Below are 24,201 nucleotides of genomic sequence, written 5' to 3'. Positions count from 1 at the left end.
GGGCTCTCGCCCTCCAGGCTTGAGCCCTAAAAAAAAATAATCCTAAGGAAAACAATAGGGCTCTCGCCCTCCAGGCTTGAGCCCTAAAAATAATCCTAAGGAAAACAATAGGGTTCTCGCCCTCCAGGATTGAGCCCTAATAATAATAATAATAATAAATATAGCTGCAAGCAGCGATGGCGGGCTCAAGCCACCAATGCCCCCCCCCCCCCGGTGGCATCAGGTAAACTGCGCCCAGCGGGCACATGCATTCACAATATCCATCTGGCAGTGAGGTTTTAAAGGATAAGGCAGTTAAAGGGTTAATCAGAATCATCAAGACTTTAAAATCACATTCACAGAACAATATATATAACTTTAGTGACACTTTACAATAATATTTCATTTCTAAACATTATGTTAACATGAACAATATTTATATAGCATTCATTCATGTCAGTTAATATTCCAAACTTAAACATTAAAAAAATGTTTTATTGTGATTTTTTTCCAAGCACATTTTACCAATTCCAAACCATATCAATCTTAATAACTACCATTATTTTTTATTTAATCATTTATGAGTGCTATACAATAGTCCAGGAAAGCTGGAAGAGAAAAACTCCTTATATTCATGTGTGCAGAATTATTGGGCATGTTTTCTTTTACAGATGAAATGCGCTAAAAAAGAGTTTTAACTCAAACTGTAAAGCCCATGAGAAATATCAAACACAAATGCAATACAGAAATTGATAAGTTAAGACTTGGCCATTGTACAAAAAATGCTGACTGGGTCATGAGGTCAGAAAAGAAGAAGAAAAAAACTGGTCAAGAAGAACTGACAAAAAGAATTGCAAAATAATTAGGAATTAATGTGAAGATTAATTTTTAGTCAATTCTGCAAGACAGACTTTCAGGAAAGGAGGTGGAATAAAAAAGAGCTCCTAAATCTTAATCCCGGATTCTGGAAGATATATTCCTCAAACCATCAGACAAGAGGAGGTGGTGCTGGTCCTTCACGAGTCACTCTAATCTATTCATAAAGCCTATATATAAAGTCTTAATATATAGTATTTCACAATACTTCATGGTATTCTAATTAAATAATTTTTTTGAATCTTAGATCTCTCAGAACCTGACACAGAGTAATTCTGGAGACTCCAGGAAAGTGGCAGTTCTGTAAAATGTTGGCGCTGGAGACTAAATGCTCCCTGATAGTCTCACACCTAATTCACTTACACACACACAAACACACACACACACACACACACACACACACACACACATTACCCACAGTGACAGAGGGACAGAGTTACATCAGATGTTTGATAGTTTTTTAATTTTCTTTCATCCATATAGTGTTGTATAGTCATGAAACTATGCATATTTCCTCAGAATGACTTGTCTTCTATGTGTACATTTTTTTGAAGTGTTTAGAAGCTGCACTTTAAAAAAATAAAAGACATTTACTGGTTACTTTTTTACTGTTATTTCAATAAATCACCACGACAAAACCATTCAAGCTATCCAAAATTCATTCGCACCTGTTCTGTAAGATAAATTCGTTAAACAGTGGTAAAAGAGGATGTGGTGCTGAACCTTCAAGAGTCACTCAAAACTTATCTGTCCATAAAGCCTATAAAGAATTATTCTTAATATACAGTTCACAATACTTCAGCTTGTTATTCTAATTAAGTGAGGGTCATTTTTATCAGTAAATACATAAAATTCATATTATTTTTCTTTGAAAGATTTCTATAAATGATTTAAATCATACTTGTTTCTACAATAATTATTTAAAAGTAATCCTATAGCTCCATCTGGTGGCCATTATTGGTACTAAGTAGGGATGTCAAATTTCGATTATTTCCATGATCGATCGTCGTTTAAATTAACGATCAATTAATCGATTAATCGTTAACCATAATACTGCAAAATTGCAGGCACACAGTCAGCGGTATGACAGGATGTGCAAAAGCCACACACACACACAAAACGCTTTCTCACTTGAATTAAAGAGGTTTTAGTCTGAATAAAATGCTAGTAGCAGGATTATAAAATGAATAGATGCGATTATGATCATTTGATAAAATGAAGAGAGCGCGCCATACTTTTGAGGTCATTTTACTTTGTTGACAGTTTCCAATCCCGCACGGAGAACGCTGAACGCACCTCTTTAAATGGTTTTGTGGTGCTCGTTGTTGTATTTTAAAGCACAATTGCGATGTTTTCAACTGACATTATTGTATAAAATTATCCGAAATGTGGAGCGCGTGTGACTGCGCTGCACATTAAGTGAACTACATCGGCGCTGCTGCACCAAAACACACTTTTTCAAAATCCGGCATACAGCGCATTAGATCGTGACAGTGCATGCGTGCAGACGAGGATGAACGAGCGCGGATTTGGCTAGATTTATTTGGAGGTTATTGCTCATGTCTCATTCGGCACAAATCGAAATGTTTCCATATTCGCAATGTATTTGAATGTTAAACTATTATTTATAATGTAAACTAGGCTTGTACTTAACACGCATTCGCATATAGACGGAAAAGATGATCCTCTTCATATGAGCAAAAACGTCCTTGGCATAACAGCAGAGTGGACCGGTATACTACGGTCTATTTAAACTGAATGCTCCAGGAATGTGTCGGTCACAGCGCCTATTAATCGCTGTTTTGAATCCAGCAATTATTTATTTAGAAATTATAAGATCTGATTATGACAAGTGTGGTATAAAAGCTTTGTTTATTAGAGGAATAATAGGTTAACTGGAAAATGTTACATCGCGACCATGCTTTTGGACCCCATAGTCTTCATTTACGCGGCTTTGTTCTGGTTTGCCGGTTGGTCACGAATTTCCACAAATTCAGTATATTTAGGCATTGTTTCTTTTCCTAAATCTTCATAGTCTAACCCTCTAATTTCCCAGGTTTATTTTATTATCTTTCGCTTTTAATAACTGTTTTCGCATCTCTTACTGTGGTAAAAATGGGAAGGGAAATTAAAGATTTCATGAATTAAGAATTCGTTCGATTTATTAATTTGTTCCCTTATTTTACTTAAATCATGGGTTATTTAGGGAACAAAATTAATGAAACATGGACAATTGCCACATTAATAATTCGTAGGAATGAATTAACAAGTTGTAGGAATGAATAGACTACCTGTCCTGTCACTGTGTCCCGCAGCCCTGCAAAGCGCACGATATAAAACAGTCATCTGATGAAATGATTAGTAACTACATTTCTATTGCATTTAATGTTGAAGAACTTTTATGTTGTTTCTATTTTAATGTACTTTAAAGTTTAAATCACATTAAAAGCTTAATTTGTACATTGTGAATGAATGATGATGCTTTTATATATCGTCACCGTCACTCAGAGCCGCTCGCACGTGTTGAGTGCGCATGAGCCGCACGCAGCCCAACATTGAATCGGTTAACCGACCATCGATAGCCTTAATCGATTGCATCTCTTATCGACAAATAATCGATCATCGATTAATCGTTGACATCCCTAGTACTAAGAATTGCAAGCTTGATTTATAAGTTATGATAGTTTTAATTTTATGCTGGCTCTTGAAAATGATAAAGCTATGAAACTTACTGTGCTTCCTTCAAATGATTACTTCTACATATATAAAAAATTATGAAGAGTTGAAATGAAAAATGTTAAAGATATCGTAAAATAACTATTGTATTTTTTTATGTTACTTTAATAAATCGCTATGGCCACACCATTTAAGGTATCCTAAACCCATTCGCAATTTAACATCTTCAGTATATTAGCATCATGTTGAAAAAGTTTGGTGTGAACTACTTATGTCTTCTCGGAGGAGTATGAATTCATTTTTACATGCTGATTTTATCATAAATCCACAATAAACTTTCTGAATTCTATATCAATCTGTGTTGTTGTTTGTTTATTTTTATTTTTTTTATTTTTCATAGGAAGATAACTGACCCTTTACTCTCCTTTTTAATAAATGTGCTTATAAACCAAGAACAAGCTATTTATAGCTGTATTTATAAACTGCTTACTACTGACTATTAATATTGGGACAAGGCTTTATAAAGCATAAACTGACTATTTACTAATGAGTGCAGTTATTATAAAGTGTTACCAATGCATTTACTAATGTTAACAAATTAGACATTATTTTACAGTGTTATTAAATCCTTTAATGACTTATAAGCATTTGTGAAAGAAGCTTAGTCTTGATCTGTGAACTGAACAGTTTTACTGTTACATCCATGAGATTTTAAAAATGTAGATACATGTCATGTCACAGGATGGAATAGGTCAGTATCAAATGAGTTGAAATTATTATTTGCAGCACAAATAAGTATTTTTAGAATTTTGTTTTTAATTCCTGAAACTGTCAGAAAAGGATAAGGCCTAAGAGATTTCTTAAGCTGTAATGAAAACAGCAATGTTAGCAACAGCAACAAAAAATAACAATTTAAAATACATTTTTTTTCTGGTGATTAAAGAGATGATTAAGTCTCTCTCTCTCTCTTTCTCTCTCTCATTGTGTCTGCCACTCAGCTCATGCCCATCCCCCACTCACACACACACACTCACACACACACATGCACTCAGTCAGCACACATACATTGCTCAAACAGAGGGACAGAGTGAGTTGAGATGTCTGACAGTTTTTTAATTTTCTTTTAATCATACAGTGTTGTAAAGTCATGAAACTATGCATATGTCCTCAGAATGATTTAAACTCTGTATGAAATTTTTTTAAGTGTTTGGAAGCTGCAATTTAAAAATACAAGACAATTAATGATTCCCTTTTTACTGTCATTTCAAAAAATCACCACGACAAAACGGTTCAAGCTAACCAAAATCCGTTCGCAATTTAAGTTCTTCAATGTTTTTTCAACATGTAGACAAAGTTTGGTGAGTATAGTGAACATTTCCTCTGAGGAGAATGCATTAAATCAGAGCTCAATTTAAATATTCAAATCAAAATAGCCGACTTCCTGTTGGTCGTAGCTGATGACTGTGAATTAGAAAGTTGTCCGTCTTGATAAGAACAATTTATGTACCAAGTTTGGTGTCTGTAGCTAAAACTAAACCCCCCACTTTTGACAAAAGGTGGCGCTATAGCGTGCCTCCTTCACGCCCTTTTAAAAGCTTTTGCCATTGTCTAGCTATCACTAATACTGATATGTGTTTTGAGTTTCATGTAAATCTGAGGTTGTTGTCTGCCTCAAACTCACCATAACAGAACATTCAAGTTTGACACGTTGCCATGGCAACGCCATATTAGATATCAATATCCCCACAACAGATTTACATCGGCCGTGTTTTGTCATTATTCTGATGAAGTTTTAAGTAAATCGAGTAAAAATAAGATGCTGAATTCAAAGCATTTTGAAAATGACTCACTTCCTGCTGCCAGTTGGTGGCGCTATAACGTTGACCCTTAATAGTCACATATATATGATCGGTATCATACACTGAACAAACCAATGAAGTTGGATCAAATTCAGGAAATGTATGTGGATGTTATTAGACATTTCCTGTTTCTCATTTCTCGCCATAATTTCCACGCGTCGCTACGGGCAAACCGTTCGAGATATCAAAAATCCCCTCGCAATTTTTCATCCCCAATGTCTTGAAATCATGTTCACCGAGTTTCGTGGCGAACGGGTTGAAAACCTCAGAGGAGTATTTCAAATTCCAGAGCATGCTTTTTTTAAACAGCCCCGAATAGCTGACTTCCTGTTGGGCGGAGCCTATGACATAAAGTGTGAAAGTTGTTCGGCTCAATGAGATCTATAAGTGTACCAAGTTTCATATAAATACATGCAAGTGTGTGTGAGCTATGGTTCAAGATTTCTGAAGGTGTTCCAGGGGGCGCTGTAGAGTCCCTGTGCCACGCCCGGGTCCCAGCCTCTGCGGCGTCCTGATGGCCGCAGATTCCAATGTGTGTGCCAATTTTCAAGAGTTTTTGAGCATGTTAAGGGCCCTAAAAACCCCCGGAAGGTTTAATAAAAAATAAAAAAAATAATAATAAGAATAATCCTTAGAAGAACAATAGGGCTCTTCGCCCCTTCGGGCTTGAGCCCTAATAATAATAATAATAATAATAATAATAAAAAATAATCCTAAGGAAAACAATAGGGCTCTCGCCCTCCAGGCTTGAGCCCTAATAAAAGATGCAAGGTCTGTACATGTCTATAATGCAAAAAGTGCATAAAGTCTGCTACAGCGCAGTACTATAGTGCCACTACTAATCAGGCCGCATACCTGGCTCAGATAGGGTTTATACTCCGAGTAGAACCTTGTCCACAGCAGCTACTTCGCTTGACTGCTTAGGTTTAACAACAGTGACAATGAACGTAGATACAGCTTCGGGCCTGTCAAAGCGGTGCGATTCACCGTTGAATTAAATTAGAAGTCTGCAGGGATACAGAATCCTGAATTTGACACCAGCTTCATGTAATTCCGCCGTGACTGCTTTAAACTGATCACGTCGTTTCTTGAGTTCCACAGAAAAATCAGGAAAAATCGAAATCTTGCATTCCTTGGTTTGGAAACGAAGAAAGCGTACAATCATGGGTCTCGGTGGTGCGCTCGATCGTGGTTTAGGTGCGAGGGACCGATGTGTGTGCTCAATCTACGGCGTCTGAGGTAATTTTTCCCCGAAAAGTTCTGCGAAGAAGGATGCCATGAACTGAGAGGGTTTGGACGTTTCAACATTCTTGCGGATACCTAATATAGGAAGATTGTTCCGACGCGAGCATTTTTCCAGATCATCCATCTTACTCTTTAGCTCCTCGTTATCTCTTTCCAGGGACTGACATTTGCGCTCTAAAACGTAGAGCCTTTCGTCCATGCTGTTCATTGATGCTTCAATGTCTTTAATTTCGGAGCCATGATTGGACATAGTAGCTTTGAGGGTAGCTGTGGAGGCGCGTATTTCAGTGAAGAACTCAGTCCTTAGAGATGCGATTTCCTCTCAAATTTTTGTGGTTAGCATCTCTTTTAAAAGAGCAGGCGTTAAACCTGAAGCGGCCGAGGCCATGTTACCTACTTCGTTAGCTTCATCGGGAGTGGGAGAAGCACGTATAGATTTAGGCATAGCGATGGAAATAACAGGCTACAGCACACAATCAAATGCTCTACAGCGTTGTATACGCCTCACTCGCTCAACTGCATGCCGGGAAGTCCTCTTTCTGTGGTATTTCTGTACCTGAATATTACTGTTAAACTAGGGCTGCACGTTTTCAAGTTTTTCATTAACCGTTAACCGAGGCCCTTAGCGGTTAATACTCGGTTAACCAGGGTTTCCGTTGTCCGGTAATTTCCAAAAAAAAAAAAAGAAATGTCCGACAAAATTTAATCTCTCCGGTCAAATTGTCCTATTAAAACTGCCTAATAATCCCGCCCTCTAACACAATCTGAATTTGAGAATAAGCCTAAAATGTATAAAGCAAATATACACCGACCTTTGGCTATGTTACAAAGGAACAGGCTCTAGTAATAGTTATGTAACTTTCCGTGTTTAGGCGAAGGTAACAAGCAGGCTCCGCGGCCGCCTCGCTAAGGCTATTCGGACGGGACTAGTTTTACAGGGGGTCGTTAGAGAAATCTGCGTTTCACAGACGTACTTGGTGATTTTAATCCCGTCCGAATCTGCCACGTCTGTGTTTTTCTCACACAACCTCTGTGATAATTCCAGAGCAAATTACCTACCGTTTTTCAGCAAACTCAGTGATCCTCTGAGAAAACTAATCCCGTCCGAATGTGAATGTCTGTGATTGCCGGTGATATTTTATTTCACAACGCGTTTCCTTGTGTGTTTTGGCCAACGTGAATTACCGTAGATGCTCTACCGCGCGGATGTTTGATAGATTTGCTTAGCGGCCAATAAATAATAATAAAAAAATAATACAAATAATAAAATCAAGAGCAAGATCGCGTAAAATGTTAATACCGGTTATTGTAATATCAGCATCAGGTAAGATTACTCACGTTCATTTATGTACTCCGTTACATAATGTTTTATTTACATTTAATTAAAAAAGGAAAACAATTAAACTAAAGGAACCACACATTAACATTGTTTTGTTATACTAGCCATTTAGTATTTATTGTGTAATAATACTAAGGCAATCATTCTGAATGAATGCAATGCACGCATACAGAGCGCGTGATCTCTGTGACGCCCAGATGCACAAATCAGACCCTCCCACCTCTGTAATAAACACGGAGATGTTAGTCCCGTCAGAATTGGTACATGAAAATCACAGATGTCAGGTGGTAAGAATCGAAACTCAAACGTAGTTTAGAAAACTAGTCCCGTCCGAATAGTGCTTATGACTATGTTTGACAGGTACAATATTTGAAAATCGATAATTATTATTATTTTTTTTTAAATACATTTATATCTGAATTTATGTCAACCTATAGACTTTCAAATATCAAAATGTCATGAATTAATATGTATTTGTGTACAAAATGACATATAAACATATTTTCCTATTATATTTTGCCTGGAAACGCTTCCAACAAGGCGTCGGTTCTATTTCTAGCATGCACGCGTCGAGCCGTGCGTCTCACGCAGGCAGTCGCCAAGCTCTAACCTGTTAACATGGGAGCCGAATTAAAAACAGACACGCCACGCAGCTGAGATGCTTTCGCCCATCGCCACGCATCCAGTGTGTCCTGACCGGCCTAATGATGCCCGGGTGTTGGCTGTTGAGATTACAACAACGAGGTTGTACTTGAAGTATATCTAAGCACTGTATTGCAATACTTGCATTTTGCCCCGTCACTCTCAATTTTAAAGTGCTCTAACGCTGTACTCTTTTTTTGCCCGCTTCATATTAGAAAAATGACGACTTCTTGTGGACATTACAAATGTCTGGGAGCGCTCTGGCGGTCTCTGGTGGTGCAAAAATGTATTACAACTAAATTCAATGCACGCCATTGACGTCACTTAACCGAGCAAAATGTTTTACTCGGTTACGCAATTTTTAACGGTTAATCGGTTAACCGGTTAACCATGGACACCCCTATGTTAAACCTACCTGAAAAACATAAAAGCACAGTCAATTTTATTTGTATCTTGTTATTCTATTTGTTTGTGCCATTGCTTGTCATTAATCTGTTCTTATTTTATTACTGACTGTTTACTGTCAATTCTTTTTTTTAAGTATCTTCCTCACAATGTAAATATAAATCAACAACATTATAAATTGTAAAACACAAATACACTGCGTGACAAAACATTTAGTTTAGATGATTGTAGTTTAGAAATGTCTAAACTACAGACCATGTCTAAACTACAGACCCCCCCATAAGAGCTACCTAAAGGAGGAATTCCCCCCAATGTAAGCCTTAAAGAGTTACTAAACCCTAAACCAACTTTTTTAGTTAATGATTTGTAAGAATGGGGCTTTATTAGTGCTGTTCATTGATTCGAGTAACTTTTTTGACATTTGAGTATTAAGTGTTTTAGTTCTACAATATATGGTGTAAAACGTCTGAGTGCTGCCCTCTTCAGGTTGAATGGTGGCTACTGCAGTTGATTTTTCCTATTGGATGTTGCGGTGGCAAGTGACGTAAGGCGGTGGCAGGTGACGTAAGCATTTTCCAGCTCACCACACCCCTTGGTACGAGCTACCATGCCCTTGGCAGTATAAAACCATCTTGTTCCCTCAAAATCACTGTAGTGAGTCAGGAGTTGGAATTGCGAGTATTGAAAATGACCAGGATAGACTAATATAGCATCTATTTAGCATATCAATTATATAGTTATTTAGATCTTCAAGTTAGTGTGGATTTATCTGTATTTAGTACAGTGGTAAGGATGGTACGGAGGTGTGTTGCTGTTTGCGACACCACTGCTGGACTGCATAGTTTTCCAGCAGACTTTAAAATTAGGCGCCAGTCGTTGCATGCACTTGGGCTGGAAGGCCGCAAGTTCCCGCCTAGAGCTGGATTGTGTAAACTGCATTTTACACGGGATTGCTTCTCCAACGCAATGGAGGTGGAAATGGGCTTCTCCACACAGCTCGCGCTGAAAAGCGACGCGGTGCGGGAGTTAAGACCGCAGTTTGAGCCAGTGGCTCGAATTGATATGGACACCTCGACATCCTCCATTTAAGGTAAAAGTGGGGGAGAAAAGTCCTCTACTTCAAATGATCGCTCTGTAGCAAAGCTACTTGAGTCATTACAGTCACTCTCCATTTTAGCGACTCTGACAACAGCTGTCAATCAATCCGTCACTGCGGGTCTCAGGTTCACGCCGCACTCACTCAGCCCCGCCCTAGGTTCGTCGCCTCTATCTCCGCTGCCCACTTTTTAGCATTTTTCAAATATTGTCATTGGGTGGAGTCAGGCTCTGACCAGGGGTTTAGTTACCCTTTAATGTGAATACTGTAGAGCCACTACCTTTAAGATACAATCATAGGCACAGGCCATGGCATAAAGCACACAAGGGCTCTAGTGAGCAGCCTACATCTGACCTGACCATGTGTATACAAAGGGAGACAATAATTCCGGTGGTTTCGCTATTCTGCAGCCTACTGCTGAGATAAGAGGTGTGCTGCCCTGGAGAGCGTTTAATCTTTAACCAGCAAAAGATTTGCCTCAGCTCATTAAAGCAGTCCAGATCTGCAGGACAGAGATATCTACTGTCATTCATCTGGAATTACCCGTGTGTGTGTGTGCATGATTAGAATAACCTTGCCCTTGGGGAGAGTGTGTGAGGATATACACACAGACATACAAACACATGCTTGACCCAGAATGACTGGTTTTATCACTGAAGTGTGAATAGATGAGATGGCACACAGCTAAAACACACACACACACAGCAAAAGGGAATCTACAGTCTGCACAAAACCGACACAACACTTGACTTCCACAGAGCACTATCTGCAATTCTACGTAGGCTCATCATTATGACACACAGCTTTTTTGGTAGATGGAGACAAGAGTATGCAGCAAACTATATAATAGCATGCAAATGGTACCATGTTGATATAGTATATAAATTAGTTGTGGGCATAGATTAATTTTTTAAATCTAGATTAATATCACTGTAATCTTGGAATTAATCTAGATTAATCTAGATTAAAATGGCTCATTTGAATTCTGCCGAAGGCATTCAGAATATGTATGCTACCCAAATAAAATATTGACTAAAAGTAAGTCTTTGAGAAGGGGTTTCTCAAGCCAGGTTGTGCATTAGACCAGGGGCTCATCTCCTGTTTCCAAAATGCATCACAAACTGCTTGTGAAAGCGGAAAACTAATTCCACATTGCACCATGTGCAAACAACCTTTCGCCTGTTACACACTGTGGCACGGGAGGCGTGGTTCAGCGAGGTCTGCGACTAGGAATGGCTTCCGAGACCCGGTATTAAACTGGCCTTGGTGCTAAATTATGAAAGACCGTAATATCCGTAAGATCTGACGGTATCGGTACTGGAGAGAAAAATGTATGTACTTTGTATCTTTGCTTAATAATGTTATTGTGCACATTTTATCTCACCAAATATTTCTAATGTGCGATCATATTGAGACGTTTGTCTGTGAGATCTGCAAGATCTCTCATGCGCGCCGCGGACACTGTCAGTCACACACACACACATACACACACACACACACACACACACACACACACACACACACACACACCACAACAAGCACCAAAGTGAAGGAGTGTTTGGCCATCAGGGGGGCGGTGCTCACCCTTCGTTAATACCCCCTGGGCCAAGAGTTCACTCTCTGCTCAGACCACGCGCCCCTCCAGTGGCTCCACCGCATGAAGGATACCAATGCGCAAATCACCCATTGGTATCTGGTTTGGTACCTAAAATGGACGGCTCAGTGCGGTTTTGTGTGGACTATCGCAGGGTGAATACAGTGTCAAAGTTTGATGCGTATCACCCATTGGTATCTGGCTTTACAGCCGTTTAAGTTCAAGGTGATCCACAGGCCGGGGGCGCAGATGGCTGTGGCTGACTTCCTCTCCAGGAATGGGGGGGGGGGAGGCTGCAGGCCGGATAGATCTGCGGCCTGAGTCGGGCGGTGGGGGTATGTGGCACAGGGGCGTGGTTCAATGAGGTCTGCGACGGGAGAGAGAGCGAGGAGACAAGCAGTGGTAAGTGGGTCAAGTGGAAAACGACTAACACCTGCTTCTGATTGCAGTGATCGGCATGGGGAGGCAGTATTTAAGACAGCTGAAAGACGGCAAGAAGGAGAGATAGAACTGAGGACTCGCAGTACCGTGAATCCAGCGTGGAGAAAGAGCTATGAAGTTAAAGCAGTATATGCACGTGTGGCGCGAGATCGTTTTTGTTTTTGCGTTGTTAATAAATTTCTCATGAGCCTCAGTACGCCAACTCCGGTCTCCTTCCTTCAAACATACCTGAACTTGGTTCGATCATTACACACACATACTCCGTCTGCAGTGCGTATGCTATGCATATTTTTTTACGCACCCATGTTAACAGATTCCAGCATTCACACGGTTGCAGTCCGTCAGTGCATTCCAGTAGCGGTGCGTCTGCAGCAGTGCTTAACATTTACGTACCGAGTAACGGACTGCAAATGCGTCCTTTGTGAAAGCACAATGAGTATGAGTCAGTTCTGCTTCAGCACCACATACGAAATGCACACAGACCGCATACGCACTGCATACGGAGTATGCATGAAACAGGCGTGAGTCTTGTCTAGGTTTCCATTGGGAAAATTCTTTAAAAAGCTTCTTTAAAAAAAATAAAAAATCCCTGAAGCAAACTGGGCAGCATCTTAGCTGCATCCATGTTAGCATGTCACATTTGATGTGGTAATTTCACAGTAGGCATACACACAGGTTTGAATTCTCGTTCTCAACCCTTCCGTGCAATTCGGCTAGGTAAACATCCGCGCTAATATATCAAGGTGAAATTCATCATAGCTTACTTAGTATAGACCCTTAGTATATAACGCAGCACGTTAACACCGATAACAGCCCACCACTTATATAAATACATTGGATAAACTGTAAAATGTACTAGTTATTTGCTAGTTTGTTCAATTATCAAATTACAGCTGTGATGAGAGTAGGGCTGGGTATTGTTCAAAATCTTTCGATCCGGTGCCAATTTCGATACCTCAGTTTCGATACTGGTTCCTAAGGATACTTTTTTCAATACCATATGTTTTAAAATCCATTTCAACATCAACACAAATACATTAAACACAAAACTTTTATTTTTCACCTTAATTAAAACAAATTCTGGTAACACTTCACACTCAGAATAACATTATTAATACAACTGGTTTTGCTTTTTGGATAGGGGTACGCCATTCAGGGTCCTGACTGGGACCAAAAAGTTGCCCTGGACTTTCTGGCCCACAGCAGCCCACCACATCATAACGCAAACGCCCCTGTTTTGATGTCATTTATTAATTTAATATTTAATTAAACAGTCGGGGATTTTAACCAATAGGGCAACTGATCCTCAGTTGAAAAAAAAATAACAGCAGCTGTTCACTTAACGACTCCTAGTGAGCAATACATGCTCATCAAGACACAAACATTCTTCTAGAACTCAAACTTTGCATTCAGTTAGCAGATCCATACGGATCATGCAATAAATTGAAGTTTATAAACTCAAATGATAGCTTTATGTGCTTTACAGATGAACTTGAAGTCTTTATTCATTCGAGATGTTCAATAATAGATAATAATCTTTGGCTCGGTAATACAAGTTCATGCAGTAGCGGTTTTAGGCACGGGCGAACCGGGCAGCCGCCCGGGGCGTCATTTTTTCGGGACACATTGGGGGCGGCAGCACGAGTAGATAAACAAAAAATCCTCTGTGTCGCGAAGCGGTTTTTCGTCATTTATATAATTTCACTGTGTGTGGAATTGGCAAATTGGTGCTCCCTGCAGCTGCTGGCGCCCCTGCTTGCTGAAAATATCCACTGAAGCGTTGTGTTGTGAGAGAAGTGTAAGGGAGTGGGGCGAGAGGCGCGTGCGACATTTCACCTCTGGGTCTCTCTCAAATGGAACGGACAGGGCGGGGGTGGACGGGGACGGGGGATCCACACTAGTAATATAATTAATAATAGGCTAAAGTCAGTCACACACCCCGACTTTCTTCCAAATAACGCACATTTCATTCATAATGTTATAATACAGGCCTATATACAGGCCTATAGTTCCTGCAAATGAAACTAGGTAATACAAAACGATTATGCGGTCATCAAGGTGAATTGGTTTAGTCCTGACTTCTGGTCCTGAGTGACAGTTGGGGGGATGGGAAATATGTTGATTGTCGAGTGCCAAATAAACAAAGATGGAGAAGAAAAGGTCAAAGCCAGGTGCCCAATTTCGGAAAAGAAGAAGAGGAGAAACGAGCAAAAGATAAAGGTATGCAACTATTGTCTCTGTATGATTACAGTATCCATTTCATGAATGAAGGGCTAATGTTAATTGGTGGTGGGTATAACTCTTTGTTAGCATTTTTGCTATGATGCTTTAAAAGTGTGTCATGCGTATAATTTGAGGCAGTAACCTAATGGTACCTCCATGAAAAGTTAGATTGATATACAAATTTTGGCTGAAAAATATCCTGAAACCCAAAAAGTTTTTGTTTTTGCCTATACATATAATTTAAAGTCATTTTATTTTTTAAACAACTGAGTCCCAGTGACCATAGCATAACGTGAATAAAATATAATTTTTCAATGTATTTGTTTTACTATTTGTTTCTATGCTCTAAAAAATGTGATGACATGGGGGGAAAAATGAAATAAATAAATGTTGTTTTTTTTCGGGTCTAGGAGGATATAGCGTGTAATGACAGACATTTAGTGTGTAAGAGCATGTTTATGTAACCCTTCTATTATGTTTTGAGTCAATTTGACCCTAGGCTGTTTTAGCTTTATAAAACATTATCCTATGGTCTTTTGATTTCAAATGCAGTTAAATTGCAATTTCAGGGGCACTTCTAAAATATTTTGGAGCATCCTCTACCACTGGTCAGGATGAGCCAACCACCTCCTCCGCTACAAATATGTCTCCACAAATATCTGATATTGAGGATGAAGACCTCTTTGCCTCTACTTCTACCCAGCATGAGCTTTCAGGTGTGCATATCGTGTGTGTGTATGTGTGTGTGTGTGGGGGGGCTACAAGACAACTGCAATTTAATGTAATTTTAATATTTCTGATAATTTATGAGTAGGACTGTGTTTTTTCACTGCTATGTGTTTTGAGTAATATGCCAATATGCTGTCTGATAGAAATGCCTGGAGCTGAACCCCCACTGAGCCCCACTGGCCCTCACATCTGACTGACAGGATTCGGACTGAGCTGGTTCACAGAGGACCAAGTAAAGTGCCACCTGGCTTTGTTTTCCGTAGGAATGAGAGTAATGTGAGAAGTTGCCACCACTAATATTTTAAGAAGACATTAGTAAGTGGTGAAAAGATGGCAAGAAGTTGGCTGATTTCTTCAATTAAGAACAACAGCCTCTTTTGCTTCTGCTGTAAATTGTTTTCCAAGAGGAACATCAATTTAACAAGTGCAGGAATGGCAAATTGGAAACATGCATGCAATGATATCACATCATATGAAAACAGTTGTTATAATAAAATATTGCTGTTTGTGCAGAACTTTGTTTGCTATTTTTTGTGTGTGTGTGGGGGGGGGGGGGGGGGCGCTCGAAAGGGGTCTCGCCCAGGGTGTATTTCAATGTAGAACCGCCACTGAGTTCATGATCCGATTAGTGAACCGATGATTCTTTTGAGTCAATCTTTTAAAATAATAATTTATTTTGTTTAACGAAACCCGTGTGGAAACCAGTGTTTCACAAACTGGTAGATCTGAGGTACAGGGCTCGCAAAATCGTTAGCCCCATGTCCCGGGCTTTTGTGCTTTCCAGTCCGATGGGCTATCGTGGATAGTGATGTAAAATTCCTAAATTGCACTCGCTTGAAGGGGTGAAACGGATCGTAGCTGATCATTTGCACTTGTTTCTAAATATTGCTGATTCAAACGTTTTAAACAATTCGTGCGCGTTTGGAGCTTGCGCTCACTCATTCAAACCATGCACTGCGAGCAGCATTTCAGACAATGCCCGTACAGAGAATTCATTCATTTTTCGCATATCGTAACTTCTGAATGAACACATACACACACATATCAAAATATTCTCGTAAACACAGTCGGTTATGTTTTAAGTGAACGTATACAGTGGCCTGCTGCTTAGAGAAATTCGCTGTACCGGATAAATCTGTCTATCTCTCTCTGTTTTTTTAGACGATGTGAAAGGGGGCGTATTTCAAGATAGGCAATGGAGTAGACCAAACTAAACAGGGAGGGAGGGCAAAACACTCATCCAAACAAATGCTTCAAATTGGTGGTACTGCTGGCTTTGGTTGCAATACTCTTATCGCATATGTTGCACTTTGCTGACTCGGCATCCACTTTTATAAAGTGTAGCCACACTTTAGACCTCTTTGGCAATGTAAAACGGAAACTTTTTGAAAAAAAACAACTACACTTGTGTTGTGTGACTGCGAGTATCTTCAGAAATACTCCCCGTCATGTCACGTGGTGGTGGACAGCCAATCACGGCGAATTTAGGTCCTTACACGTATGCTACAAGCTTACACAGACACAGAAAAAACGTCCGATTGGCTCTTGGAACCGAAATTTGGCACCGAAAGATAAATAACTTTTCGATACTCATAGTATCTAAGTTTTTCGTTCAATACCATAAAGCTATCGAAGTTCGGTACCCAGCCCTAGATGAGAGAGAGGTACATTATGATCAGTAGATAAATAGTTGAATTATGAGTAATATGGCAATTCTGAAAAGTTACTCATGCTTTCTGGTATGGTTCAGATATAAGACTGATAAATGCTGCTAGAGAGAAAGAAATACATGAGCTAATTCAGCAGTGCAGCTTTACACACAGATACACACCATATGATATTCAGCTGATCTGGCAGCTGGCTGTGGCACTTCCAGGTGGTTCATAATGAAGCCTTTCTCCTGTGTGTGACAGTAGACTAGCGAAGACCGAGCTGTAAGTGATACGGTGACTTTAAACTCTTCCAAACTGCCCCGCTGTTTCACCCCATAATTTGACCCCCGGGCCCTCCAACAAGCTTACACACCAAGACAAGACGGTTACAGAACTGGACAACACAAACAAAGTGAGCCCTATGTTGTATGAACTCCGGGCTGATAAGGCAAGGTACGTGCAAGTGTGTGTCTTATCTCCGGCTTCAGTGCTGCTCTCACTGCATTTGTTTAACTATTTGTTTAACGTGGGGGAAGTCGTGGCCTAATGGTTAGAGGGTTGGACTCCCAATCGAAGGGTTGTGGGTTCTAGTCTCGGGCCGGACGGAATTGTGGGTGGGGGGAGTGCATGTACAGTTCTCTCTCCACCTTCAATACCATGACTTAGGTGCCCTTGAGCAAGGCATCGAACCCCCAACTGCTCCCCGGGCGCCGCAGCATAAATGGCTGCCCACTGCTCACAGTGTGTGCTCTGTGTGTGTGTGTGTGTGTGTGTGTGTGTGTTCACTGCTCTGTGTGTGTGCGCATTTCGGATGGGTTAAATGCAGAGCACAAATTCTGAGTATGGGTCACCATACTTGGTTGAATGTCACTTATGTCTTATCGCCACTTGCCACTAGAGGAATTATTGCAGCTTCTGTCACAAACTCGTGGCCGGGGCAAAAACTGCTGCTGTATCACTAAAGTCACAAACACACAGCAATTTAAATCCACCGAGTCGTCCACCCAGTGTCCCCCGAAAACTCATGATAACCAAAAGACAACAAAGTGTACCAACATTAAATATGTTTATTTTCTGAATGAATGCCTCAAAAGCAAGTCTTTCCTGATTTTCCTGTACTTTACAGCTTGCATTTAACATTGCGACAGTTAGATAGTTAGATCAAAATGTTGATCCTCTGATTGAGGAAAAAAAATGCTGCAACATGCCTAGGCTGATCTGGTGTCAAAGATAACATCAGATAACAGCTGTAAGCCAGGGACGCCCTTCACCGCCTGATCTGAACATTACCCAGCATGTCTAAGCATATACATATGCAGGGCTAAGGCTGTATTTGACTAGGGCGGATAGGCAAATCAGAGTTCACTCTCTCTGTGAGCTGAGGTCATCATGAGATTGAACGATATGTAACTGACGGTTGCTTGAGCACGCGTGTGGTCTGTTGTGTTACTGTCTTCTAGCTACAGCTTGCACAGAAAAGTGCTCACTTAGCTGGGTTTCTATTCATACCTACTCTATGTGGTTTGGTACAGCCACACAAAATGAGAAAATAAGTGTGTGTCCCCAGTGTAGTCAAACACAACCCCCAGAGGGCGCTATCACACATGACAGTGAAGACTACATGAGGGAAAAAGATAGAAAGACAGTATGAAACTAAAAGCATAACCACAGAACAGTGTTTTCGGTTACAGTGGAGAGTATGAAGGTAGGTGTTATGAAAGCACATGGTTCTGCCCTATAGTTTCTTGTCATTTCTGTTTTTCATATAACAGCTGACATTCAATGGTTGGATGAATGAAAGTAAAAAAAAATAAATAAAAAAAAACACTGCATCCTACCAAATTCATGCAAACTGTAGATATCTGTTGAGACTCATCACAGAACATTAAACATAAATACAAAGAAGAAAAGAAGAACTTTGTCAAAAAGTGCCTCGCGGTTAAAACAAGAAAGTGAGGCTTGAGGTGTGAAATATACAAAACAATGTTTCCACTGCAGAAAGCTCATCTGCTTGCATTTCACTATTCAAAGTGACATTTTCAGCATTACAGCAAATTGTTGCTTCATGTTGCCAAACATTTTTTTGTATATATTGAGTAAATAAGCTGAAAGGGATAATCCACCCCAAAATATTGTCATTAATCACTTACCCCCCATGTTGTTCCAAACCTGTAAAAGCTTTGTTCATGTTCGGAACACAATTTAAGATATTTTGGATGAAAACCAGGAGGCTATTGACTGTCCCATAGACTGCCAAGTGAAATACACTGTCAATGTCCAGAAAAGTATGAAAAGCTGCACCACAAGGATGCACTGTTTTCCATGTGTATTTACGCATTGATCTGAAATCCTTGTGGCGTGCCTGACACAGAAGAGTGTACGCAGCCTACGCTATGGTGATATGGGGAGAGACAGAGAAGACAAATTGCTGAATAAAGTCATTATTTTTGAGGGACTGCTGGGACGATGCTTTTCATACTTTTCTGGACCTTGACTGTATATTTTACTTGGCAGTCTATGTGACAGTCACAAGCCTCCCGGTTTTCATCCAAAATATCTTAAATTGTGTTCTGAAGATGAACAAAGCTTTTACAGATTTGGAACGACATGGGGCTAAGTGATTAATGAATAAATGTTATTTTTGGGGTGAAGTATCACTTTACTTTCAGCATATGTCTCAGGGGTGTCCAATACTGCTTCTGGAAGTCCACCTTCCTTAAAAGTTTAGCTCTAACCCTAAGTAAACAAACACATCTGGACCATCTAATCAAGGCCTTCAGGATGACTAGGCAGGTGTGTTGGGGAAGGCTGGAAACTGGCCCTTCAGGAGCAGGACATCCTTCAAGCCATCTGTAACTTATTAGTGTGAGGCTTCAAGTGTCATCCATTTACAGTTACTTCAGCTGTACCAAAAACTGCTTTATATTGAAAACTCGTATTTGTTATCATATTGTTTTTAACACAAGGGTTTGTAGTGCAAACCCTTTTTACCTTTTACTGAATTTTGTTATTCTCTTAGCAATTTACATGTATATCTGCTGATTAAATGGATATCTTGCACATTCATAGCAAAAAAGCTTACTTCCATGTTGCAAAATAAGGTAGGAATGTGAAGGTCTTAACTGATGTAACAAATGGCCATTCTGTAAGAATCCCATTTTCTAGATCTAGAAATTCCAGTCTGCTAGCAATGTGCGATATACAGTACTATGTGAAGAGACATAGAGGTAGTGTGCTCAGAGACCACAGGACACAGATGAGAGCACTCATTTGGTTCCATAAGCAGTACATGAAAAAAAGGAGCAAGAGGGAGGTGACAAGGATTTGCCCTCTGCAACAGCCCACAGCACACAGGTGCTTTACGACATGTTGACATAGCTGCTCTGCCACTTCCTGTTGATCTTTCTACACAAGAATGTCTGTCAACAGGCATGAGGACCCACGTGGGCACCTGAAGAGAATACCCATCTCAATTATTCCTGAAAATCTGTTGTCCATAAAAACTTGGCAGGGACACAGCCTCATTACAATCAAATCCGCCTGAAGTTCTGGTGTACATCTCATCAAGTAAGCTGTTTCGAAGTGCTGTTCTGCAACCATTCATACTGAGAGTAAGGTCATGGCTTTGAGAGTTAGTGATGAGGACATGCAAAACTGGGTGAGCCTTTTTCTTTAGGTACTGAATGTAAACACCAGAGATTACAGCGGCAGGCTTAATTACTTTTACTAGATCCACAGCTGCCTTTTACTGCCGACAAATTGTCATCATATTCAAAAAGTGACAAACAGCATTACAACACAGGACATTTACTAGTTATTGGAATAAAATAATAAATTAAATCTGAAGAGGCTCTGCCTTCCACAAACAAACATAACTAAGCATTTACCAAATTATGCACTGCAGGATTATTATGAGACTCATTCTGTATATGATCAGGGCACATGGCCCAAAAGCCCAGGTGTGTATGTATGTAATTATAAATGAGGGCATGGACTTTGGCTTAGATAGATAGATAGATAGATAACTTTAAGAAGCATAGAAAAAAAACAGTTTGTTAGACATGTTTATTAGATTTCCATTCACGCAATGAAAACGTAATGATCTTGAATATACGCTAATGATAAATGATAAATGTTAGTGCAACTAAGTTAGTAGAATATCTGGGCTGTAAACTCTAATCATAGAAGGCTGCATCATAGTAGCTTCATCAGTCGCTGATTCGTGATGCCCTTAACTGCTGCTGTCTAGAAAGGGAGCTGACTATGTTTTGAGACACAACCATGGCTATGACTCTAATAATCGCTACTCTTTTTATGATTGTTTTGAGAAAGAATAAAGCCAGTTAGACCCTACTGAGAGATAATGTTTATTCGTCTGCGTAATGAAAGCAAACACACACATTAAACAATACACACCCGCTCCAGCACGCACACACATTACGCCACTCTCGTTGAGCGCTGACTCTCTTAATACTGCGACGGTTCATTCTCTCTCCCTTATATAAAGCCACCATTTACACTTTCAGTCTTTAAAAGCGCTACAATACATAAATAAACATACAATCTTCTCACCTGTAAAGAGAGTAAAAATCCTATTTCCGTCTTATAAATGGAAAGGAGACGCGTTTATCCATCGTATCACAGCACTCGGCAGGACATTGTTTACACACTCGTCGACGGAGAGCCGAGCGGAGCCGGTGAGGGGAGGAGCTTCCTGTCTGATGTGGGCAGGGCTTACGTGAGGAGTTTGCTGCCTTAGGGGAACGACGTAACCAATCCTCCTACAGCCAGTGAGGTGCTTGACAGCACGCTACGTAGCTACATCAACGTGACTACATTAATATTCATTAGATAACACTTTAACAGAGTAAGGAGAAGAGGGAGGGGTAACGAGCACCTGCTCTCAGGGTTAAGTGCCACAGTTTTTAACTAATAACTAATATATTCATACAAATGAGATATCAACAACAAAACAAGAAAACTACACTAAACTGGAGATAAGTAGGCTATATGATCATAATATATGTGTAGTGTAATATAGCCTATGTAATGTATATTACGCAATACAAACGTTACAATATAATTCCCGTGAAGCAGCTTTGAAGCAATATGTATTGAATAGCGCAATACAAAGTATTATGACTCGATGCGAGATTCGGTTAAATGACCAGCAGGGGGCAGCACATCCTCTCCCCCATCTGGGATTCTCAATTCAAGAGAGAGTTCATTATATCCTTTAAGTCCAGAAATATTTGTTATTTCACAATGTATTTTATTTTTCTTAAGTTTAGAAATAGGTTTCTTCCTTTCATTTTCATATTTGGGACAGATCGTCATCACATTTTCCTGTATAATTTTTCCTAATTTTGCACAGTGTGCTATTAGGAGCTGTATGTCTGACCCTAAATGTGGAGATTACTGTTTCTTCTCTTCTATTTCTTTGTGTGTTAAGGGTCGTTTACACAAAGAATGATAACTACATTACCATCCAAACCACTGGAATATATCATGTTTATTCTAAGCGCATGTTCGACTGCCGCTTTAAATTCTCGAGAATGTTATCATTAAATGATCAAGGGTTATCGCTACAGTTGTGGTGTGGACTCTGCTATTCTTTTAATATTGAAAATTATTTTTAGAACTATATATTTATTGTTACAGTATATTTATGATTATGTTCTTGATCTAAACAAATCTTTGCTCTAGTCTATTCGGCTTCTCTATTGTGTTACTCTGCATGACCTTATGTTTCTTTGAATATCATAAAACCATCTACCTGTTTTACCCTCCTCATCTATTTGCTCCTCATTTGTTATTTAATTATAGGATACTGTCTTCATATATTTCATATTTATGTTTATATATTTTTTTCAGTCTTCCACCTTTTTCCTCAGCGTGGAAATAAGCCTATGGGTGAGACTTCCGTTTCATTAGCCATTATAGGTAAATAACGAGGAGAATAACAACGTGCAGTAAACGGTAAAATTGTTTGCAGTACAAAACAGTGTGTTCTTAACAAAGATAACAGATTAAAATAATATGATAGGACACGAAATAATAACATCAGGAAAAAGGTGGATATTTCAGCTGGTATCCATAAAAGTTTAACGGTCCATCCCATGGTCTGAATCCTATATAACGTGTAATATCTCAGTCGAGATGTCTGCTCTACTTTCAGCATATTCCCAGGGTTAAACCAATGTTCCATGCCTAACACCTACCCTGGGAACATCCTTTGTCATGTATTCATTATTTGCCATTAGGAACATGGGACCTTGAGAACATAGTTACTTTGTCCTATGTTTATAATTGCCATAGAAATTTGGGGAACACAGGACCCTGGAAACATAGGTCTCTGGGAACATAGGAATGACCCTGCTATGACTGTATGGTGTATTCATAGATAGTATAATAAAGTGATAAAAATTTATACACATTGAAACAAGTCAAAGCAACAGCTGGTTGCTGTGAGTATCTGCCATTTTACTTCTGCTCTGTCCTGAAGGTATAAAAGCAGTGTCAGAACAAATAAATACATAGCAGAGAATTTAAATTTGAACTTTACTGAACAACTTTTGCATTTCTGATGGGGCCATGCCCTAGCACTTTTTTCTTTTTTCTGCAAGTGGATTAGAGAGAGGAAATGCAGGGCTGTCTTTCCCTATGACATTCAAGGGAGCCACCCATTTCTCAAGTAACTTGACCGCACTTCCCTGGGGAAGTTTTGTCAAAACATTAGAACACTCTCCTGTGCAACAGATCATCTGTGTGTGTATATGTGTATAAACACAAGATGTCAGCTTGTTCATCAATCTAAAAAGACTTTAGCCTTCATGTCAACATGGAGAGCAGATTCAGCTGACAAAATAATCCTTAAAAATGTGGCATACAATGTTATGGATTTAATCTTCTATCTGCATTCCTACTGGATAGCCACACCAACTAGAAATGGGAGGGTTATTGAAAAAAAAATATTCAGTACAAATGACTAATTACCAGGTTCAAATGGACTCTTGAGATATTTTTCTCACATTTTCTGAGCTAATATATGAGAAAAATCTTCAAAATGGATTTAAACATAAGGAAATAAACCCTTTCACTGGTGAGTTTAAAATATTCTAGCTGTCCCTCCAGGGTGAGTTTTCTTTTAAGCGACCATTATTTTATAACGAATCCCCGTATTGTTTCCATGGTGACGCATTATGCTTGTCATGTGACACACGAGCGGCAAGACTCCCCGTGTTAAAATGCCCAACTTTACAGCAGAGAAAACATATTTACAGTCTGGTGCAAAAAAAAAATATTTTGGTCTATATAGATAATTTTACCCTTCATGACAACTGTTAGGGGGGTGATTTTTTTTTATAACTCATCCGTTTAAATTATATTAAAGGTCCAATTCTTTGTGATCCCATGTTTGAAACTTCAGTTAGTTTTTAATGTTG

At 39.5% G+C, this 24,201-nt stretch overlaps 1 protein-coding gene and 1 long non-coding RNA gene across 2 annotated transcripts in view; one reads left to right on the top strand and one right to left on the bottom strand.

The window, feature by feature from the left end:
- LOC127977424 (genetic suppressor element 1-like) overlaps positions 1–24,201 on the bottom strand; it is an 870,445-nt gene that overhangs the window by 378,871 nt on the left and 467,373 nt on the right. The gene's annotated exons all lie outside the window — the stretch shown is intronic.
- Positions 13,906–15,619, top strand: LOC127977428 (uncharacterized). Its single transcript, XR_008158183.1, has 3 exons — positions 13,906–14,372; positions 14,945–15,091; positions 15,248–15,619. It is a non-coding gene; the product is annotated as an uncharacterized LOC127977428 (long non-coding RNA).

This window comes from Carassius gibelio, chromosome B18, assembly GCF_023724105.1.
Source record: "Carassius gibelio isolate Cgi1373 ecotype wild population from Czech Republic chromosome B18, carGib1.2-hapl.c, whole genome shotgun sequence".
In the NCBI taxonomy this organism is placed as follows: domain Eukaryota; kingdom Metazoa; phylum Chordata; class Actinopteri; order Cypriniformes; family Cyprinidae; genus Carassius; species Carassius gibelio.
This window is presented reverse-complemented; position numbering and strand designations above follow the sequence as displayed.